General features: G+C 45.7%; 1 pseudogene; it reads right to left on the reverse strand.

Moving 5' to 3' along the window:
* Positions 1 to 5,277: 5,277 nt before the first annotated feature.
* On the reverse strand, positions 5,278 to 7,622 carry LOC101582917 (annotated as a pseudogene).
* Positions 7,623 to 7,975: the final 353 nt, after the last annotated feature.

The raw sequence follows: 7,975 nt of genomic DNA on the forward strand, positions 1-7,975 counted from the left end.
CCTGATGAGCAGCCCTAAAGGTGGGGCTGCCCACCTGCTTCCTGGTCTCAGTTTCTGCTTTCTCCTCAGCGAGTCAGATAAATGCATCTTCAGCATGCTCCCCCCGCCCAGGCTGGAGCAAACCCTCCACTGCTGTATTTCTTGTATACCCACCTCAGACAGAATAGTAAAGAAAACAAGATCTTGCCGTATGCACCGTAAACCTACTATGTATGCATCGTGACACTCATACAACACCTTCCCCTGGGCTCTTTCTGGTGGCATTTCTTTTTGCGTTTACCCAGGAACTGGTCATGTTTCGAGGTCTTGTGAGAAAAAGAAAAAGGAGAAAAGACAAAGGGCTAATAATGCCTGTGAGGCGGTTGGCCCGAAAGGTTCACCACAGTGAGATTTATTTCAGACATGTTCCGTGTGTTCTCATAATTTTGTTATTCATGAGACATAAAGAGGACAGGAGAGCAAAGTAAACACAGCCACTTACGAGATGGAAGGAGCTCATAGCGAGAAACTCAGCCACCTAATACAGCACAGAGCAGAGTCCTGGCCAGGAAGACGATGTCTGGATTATTCTACACACCAAGGAAGTCACAGCCAAGTGTGCTGGAGTGACAATGAACAGACTAGCCCCGGCTGCCCCTACCTTTCTCAGAAACCAAGTCCTTTGCCCCCTGCATGAAGCGGCACCAGTCCCAGGAGCCAGCGCGAGTCCTGCGGCCCTGCCCAGGGCAGTCAGTCCACAGCCGTCTCACTCCTCTCCGTGCCTAGAGCAACCTCGATTACACCCTGGCCATGAGGCTCCGCTACTCATTTCACTGATATCCTCGTGGCTGTGTCTCAACTTTTCTCCCAGCCTTCAAGCGTCCTGAAGGATTCTGTGCCTTGGGTGGCTTTGTGTCTGTCTTTAAGCTACAATTCTCATGTGTATCAGGCACACGATTCATTTACCTACTGGAACAATCTTGTCTGTTTCTTGGTTAACTGCAAATGCTATGATTCAATTTCTCTGCAGTTTGGGCTGTGATCAGAGATTGCATGCACAGCACTTCCGGGGTGGTAGGAGGGGAAGCAGCACAGAGCCCCTTGAGACAGGAACATATATGGGTGGCCGCATCAATTCATAGCAGCTCTTGCTCATAAAAGATCCATCATTAGGCCAATGAAAACAATGCACAGCTTCCCATATGTATATTTGGTAATGGGGATTGAACCTGAGGCTATTGCGTGATTATATATATATATATATATATATATATATATATATATATATTTTTTTTTTTTTTTTTTCTAAATCATTAAGTTACTCAGCATAAGCTTGAATTTAGGATCCACTGCCTCAGCCTCCCAGAGCGCTGGCATTATAGGCATTACAATATGAAAATAGTAAATATTTGGGTCTGTATTTCTCCCACAAAATATATTTGCAGAGTTACTGAGCTTTGAGAGGTGATGTCTAGGTTCCAGTCCATAAGTAGGTCACAAAACTAATGATCTGTACACTTTTCAGCTCATGTTTTGAACATCCCAGTTTCTTTTCAGTGAGAAATAACAGGAAAGCTACCTGGGTTCAAACATGTAAATCCAGAATGTCTCATTTTTCCTTTCAGGCCTCCAGAGGTTAGGTTTGTGTTCTCTGCTTTCCAACCTGGATGGTCAGTGATAACTGAGAAGGAGAGGTGCTTGGCATTAGTAAGTTCCAGATATGAGTCCCACACCAGATACCACTCTTATGTTTGAAGAAGAGAAGGTAAATTCTTTCTCTGTCTGCACTTACTCATCCATCAAATGAGGGTACTTCGTTATAACAATAAAGCGTGCCTATGAGAATTGAATTGGTTGATACAGTTAACATGTAACCTTAGATTAATGGCTGGCACATGCTAAGTGCTAAGTATTTGCTGAAGAAATTCAAACAAATGTCTTATACTTCATTTTGATACTTTTCTGCTGGATGGTTAAGACCAAGATAAAGCAAGATCTATGCAACAAGAATTGTAGCTTTTGTATCTGATAAGGTTAGTCAAATCCCCTCATAAGAAGTAAAGTCATGCTATTATGTTGAGCTGTAGGGGACTCAGGTCAACAACTTCTGACATTGCCAGTCAAGCAGAGGACCCAATACTATTATGGACTACTGGACTATTTTGGCATATTTTGCTGAGTTCACACACCTATAATATTTAAATGATGGAACTAAACACAAAAAGGGGATACAGATGAATGACCATTTTGTATCTGTGTATTCAAAATGGTTAGGATAGATACATAGTTACATTCTCTTAATTCAATGAATAGAGGGATTTGTTCTAATAGTGTTTGTAACTAGGATATGATGTCTGCATCTTGTACAACAAATGACCACTAGGAAGAGAGTATGCAATGTGTTAATTATTGAAACTGTCCTACCAATTTGATTTGAAACTGTCTCATTGCTATTTGTCTCTCAATAAAATTATGGGAAAAAAAGAAACTCAAACAAACGTAATTTTACAATAGTGTTTTATGGTGGGTACTTTCAAAAGTCTATTTACTAAATATAGTGGAAGAGCAGCAGGCTTATTTGTTCTCTATCATTAAGTTTACATACAATGGCAATTGCCAAGAGATGTCTAACCCTTGGTGACAATTATTTATACAGCCTAGCATTTTCAGCTTTGTTTTGAATAAATAAATATAATTATATCCATTCAAGGCCCTTAGAAGCATTTTCCAACAAGAGCAAAAAGACAACCAGTATCTTTTTATAACATGACCAAGTTAGTTTCACACTCGGCGAGGGAGAAGTTTAGCAGAATGATAAAATGTCTTAAAATATTAATTATGTATTATTGAGTTTCATAAATTTTTTAATTTTCTGAAAGGCACTAATAAGAAGAACGCTGTAATAATTCAAGGGAAACAATGATGCATTTGCATTTTGCTGGCTAAAGTAAGTACAGTTCCATGTCAGCTACCTGATTGTACCTAGAAATGGCCACTGGCTGTAAGCACATTTTTTTTTCATGCAACTACAAATTGTTCCTTCAATCATAAAAATTTTGATCATTTTAATGTTGCTGTTGGTGGACAATATATAACTATTTATTATCTTTCATTCAGACCATACATGAAAGGGTGAGCATAATGTTAGCTTTTCATCTGTTGAGCAAGGGACACAGTTGTGTCACTAAAGAGTATTGTAATAGTGTGGTCAGGGCCCTCAAGATGCGAGTGATGTCCCTCATCAGTAGACCTGCTCCTGACGACTTATTCTGTGATGTTTGGGGGTTTATATCTTTGTTAGCTCATAGAGCCCTGTAGGCCTGCTAAGTTTCCCTTGTGAGCTATGGCTATGTGCTGTTGAGAACAGTTAGAGCTAGTTCCTGTGAATTAAGAAAAAGTAGATCAGTCACTAGATAACCTATAGACTATAGTCTGTAGTCTGTAGTACAGAATTTATACTTAAAACTATAAGAAAGAAGGGGAGAAGGAAGAGGGAGAAGAGGGATAGGCTGAGTCTGGGAAGTTTTCCTTTCCGATCTGAGTTTGGTATAAGATTGAGACAGAGTCAGCCTCACAGCTGTGAGTGTCTATTGGATTCAGTGGGGAGTTTCTGGACAGAAGGGAACTCCATGAGGTTCCACAGCACAGACTCAGTTCTAGGGACACATCCTGGCTGCTGGGTGGGGCGCTTGCAGACACCCTCTCTGGTGACACCACGCATCGCAGGAAAGCAGAGTTGCCTTGTATTTCTGTGCTGCGGGTTGAATGTGTCCACAAGACTCAACCTGACCTGCCTGCAGCTGTTCTGAGTGGTGGTCACCTGGATGGCCCTGTGTAAGCTTGGTCTGTTTTCCTTGTGTAGTTACCCAGCATGTGACATAAACTGCCCCAGTGCCATGTGGAGCCTTCTGACCCAGTCTCTTGCACTGTTCACTGTACAGAGTGATCCTGATGTCCACAGTATTAGCTTGAAATAACCCAGGTACGTACTGGCTCAAATGAAGTCACTTTTATCTTTCCCACAGTATGAACCTCTCCCTTCTGACCCAAATCACAGGGACCCACTCTTCTGCTGCTGCTCAACGCTTGCTTCTATATGTACTGATCTAAAATATTTTAGATCTTTTCACCAAAAAGAAGAGTCAAATTCTGACAGCTCTTATAACATGGTGGCTTGCAAAAGCTGCTTGTTGATCAGGTTGAACTTTAAAAGGGAAGACCAGCAGTGCCTTTGAATTAGAGAAGGAACAAAAATTGTAGGCGTATGGTGAAGGATCCTGTTGTGGCTTGTGTCTGGATGTTTCCCCCAAAGCCTCCTGAGGCCGCAGGAGGTGTCTGGCTCTAGAATGTGTGGTGCTGGACCAAGGATGTCACGCTGGAACTGCTTCACGGTGCAGTGCTAGCGTGAAGGCTCACTCACCATGGCTGTGAGCGGGAGCCTGGGGAGGACACGGGGCAGGAAGAGGGCCGTTGCTCGCTGCTCGTTACTTCACTGCTTTGCCGCCTTCCGCCTGTCGCCCACTGTCTTGCCTGTGCTGCGCCCCTCTGCCATGCCACCCTGTCTTGGAACCAGCTGACTACACCCTAAAACCTCAGCAATCTGTAAGTCACGTAAACCTTTGCTCCTTTAAATTTGAGCGTTGTCTTTTGTCTCAGCAATGAGAAAAAGTAACTAAGACAGACCCGAAGTACGAAAAGAGCAGTTCTGAGCACTTTACAGAGCTGTGCCTCATTCACTGGTGTTTGGGTAGCAGCACCAGCTAGGTAAGTGTGATCTGTCCTTCGAGATGTCTGACCTTGCACTTCTCTTGGGTTACATACCTGTCCCTGGCTTTCCCTGTGCTTAAACGGAAACATACTAACACGGATATTACTGGAATATTGCCTTGCACCGAGTAACAACTGTAGATACCTCTTTTTATTTTTTCCCAGCAGTGTCTTTATTCTGATGTTTATTCATAAACATCACAGTCTGTCCTTGATGTCAAACCTAATTCCCAAGTCCCCACATGCACCCAGGTCCTCCTCAGGGGCTGTTGGGGCACCATATTTGCCAAAGCTTGGGGCCATGTGGAAGGCTGGCCTAATTCACACTGCCTGCTTTGGTTTTTCCTTGTCTTCCTGGTGAGCAAAGGTTGCCCCTAAAGCATACCAGCTAAGTCTGAGAGCGAACATGGAGTGAGTCTTGTTCTCTTTCCTGCTGACAGTGGTGGAATGGCTGGGAGCTGGACAGCCACACAACTCCTTGGCTGTGGCTGCTGAGGAAACATGTGCTGAAGTGTGATGCGCTGGGTGGGCTCACCCTAGCACCTGTAGGCATAGCCACTTGATGTCCTCATGCCAGAGGTCAATGCACAGAGCCAGCACCTGGCGTACTTCAGCAGGAGTCAGGCGCCATGTCAGTGGGCCTGAGTTTGCACCCCAGTAATCTAAGATCTCAGTCACCCGCTCAAGATTCAGGATTGTGGCCATCTGGGAGAGCCGGGCAAACTTGTCTCGGATGGTCCAGGTTGTCACCATGGCAAGGTAGGCAATGAGTGACCTCAGCTCCTCGTCAACTTGCAGCCTGATCAGCCAGTTGAAGGGGGACTTCAGTACCACTTTCTCTAACTCAGTGGCAACAAGGATGGCCAGGAGGCTGGACAGGCTGTCGTAGATGACTGGGGACAGACTTGCCTTGAACTCTGACATCCGCTGCTCCAGGTTAAGGGTGGGCTGTTGTACCTAAGCGTCATTGGCCTTGTAGTCATTGAATTCTTCCTCTTCAATGTTGTGGGAGATGGAGAGAAAGGTGTTGATCTACGGCTGCACCTGAGGCTTCACCGCTGTGCCGCTGAGCTCCGCCAGCCCTTCCTGCAAGAGGTTTCGGAATTTGTTGAACACAGCAGCTAAATCGGAAAGGCAGCTATCAAACTTGCCTTGGGCCTGCTCCCCTCCAATGCCCTGGCTGAATAGTTTGGTGCAGTCACTCTCCTGAGTCTTCTTCACAGATGTTTTCACTACAGATTTCTACATTATTCAGAGTCACCAGGAAGGACAGTTTGGCCTCATCAGGGCTTTCAGTGCCTTTGGTGTCAAATTTGCCCTGCTGAAAGCTGCTGTGCATGATGTTCACGGCGCTTGTCACCCTGTGTTGGATGTCCTGCAAGGTGGTGGCCGGGAAGCCCATCCTCAGCTGGTTGGACAGAACGCCCCTGAAATCGGCCTCCAGCTCTCTGGTGGCAAGAGACAGTCAGTGCTGGAGCTGGACAGAGCCGCCCAGTGCGTTTCTTCACAATGTAGAAAACATCATCCAGCATGCTGGAGGTCAACTGGCCCTTCTCATAGGTGTCCAGAGCCACAGCCTAATGGACAGTCTCCCTCATGGAGTACTCCTCCATGGTAATATAGTAGCCAATTAGCTGCTGCATGGTACAGCTCAACAGGCAGCTATTGAGGAGTTTGTCCAGTGCTCTTGCTTTACTTCTTCTGAGGCCATGGAGTCTCCCTCCTCAAAATCTGGGCTGATTCTTTTCCTGAGGAAGCATAAGTATAACTCACTGTGGGCATTCATCAGGGTGGCCTCAGTCAGGATGGGTCCAGCTCCTTTGGTTTGATTTTTTCTGGTGCAGAATTTCTCAAATTATTCCAGATAAGCCAGAACTGCTGCTGATAGTCCTTCTACTTGGTGAACTTGTCTACCACCTTCTCTACATGTCTGTCACACTTGATTCGAAGATATTTGATCAGGTTATAAAGTCTTCCTGGTCCAAATAGGTCTCCACTATGGGTTGGTGGGTCTCCACAAAGTGAGCAATCCCTTCAAACAGGAGAGTGAGTGTGTCTGCGAAGATGACTGTAGCTCGTCTGTCACTCATGTTCTACCCCAGCACCAGGAGTAGGTTCTCCTTAGCTTGACTGGCCACCTGTTTACAAAGGTATTCAGAGAATTTGCCTAATCCTTCCTCATGCTAACCCAGCAATGGGAAAATCTTGGAGACGCGCTCCACCTGGGGCAAATCTCCTTCCTTGATGGCGATGGCATACCTCTCTCCTACAATGGCTTTGAGACGCTGTTCAGCTTCTTGCAGCAATTTCAGGTTGACATGAATCATGCTCCCTTCCTTGCCCTGTCAGCTGGGCTCAATGACTGACTTGTCCTGGCACAGGTAGGGATGAATGTGGGCCACAGCCTGTTGGAAGTCTTCATTCCTCAGCACACTCTGGATTCTATCCATGTAAAACTTCAGGTCCAAGATGTCATCAGCTCTTTAAATGGCCTGATAGAGATGGTTCTTGGCCAGGTCAAGCTGACGGACTTTGCTAGACACAGTCTCAGCTAGGTTGCAGGTGAAGGAGATCATTCCAGCCAGCTGCTTTGTGTCTCCCTCAGTCAACTGCAGATTGGGCCCCATGCAGTGGAGAGGCACTGTCTTACTTTCAATGGTGCTTTATTGTTCCAGAAGAGCATCCAGCTCTCTTTCCACCACGTTCTCCTTGGCGCAGAGCTGTTCCTGCACAGCTTCCAGCTCCTGAAGCTCTGTCAGGGAGCGAATGAGCTCTGGGGAGATTTCAGCGCAGCGGTCTCCCCTAACCCTCTCTGTGGGCCGAGAGACCCCTGATAGCTTCTCAGGTGACTCAGTGTTTGCCATTTTGGACCCCATCCTGCAGACACCTCTTGGGGGAAAACTGTAAGTACATAGAATGGCTTGTAAGGTCTGCTTTTGTTGATATTGTGATTGCTTATGTTATGGCCTCCTGTCTGGTCTGATAACTTCCAATACGCTCTGTGAATGCTGGTCTCCTAGCCTAAAGCAGCTGTGTGGAACCAGCCGGAAGTCTCCAGCTCTTCATGTTCTCTCTCAATCTTTTATGAGAAGGAGGCAGGAGATTCTCCTAGGTGGAGAGCTCAGCCAATCTATTCCAAGCGTATGCATCAGTGGGTTTATCAGAGTTTCACAACAAAGAAACTTTGCCAGGTACTGAAATTCAATTAATGATTACTAACTATCAATTA

The sequence above is a fragment of the Octodon degus genome, unplaced genomic scaffold (assembly GCF_000260255.1).
Source record: "Octodon degus isolate 3935 unplaced genomic scaffold, OctDeg1.0 scaffold00010, whole genome shotgun sequence".
NCBI lineage: Eukaryota > Metazoa > Chordata > Mammalia > Rodentia > Octodontidae > Octodon > Octodon degus.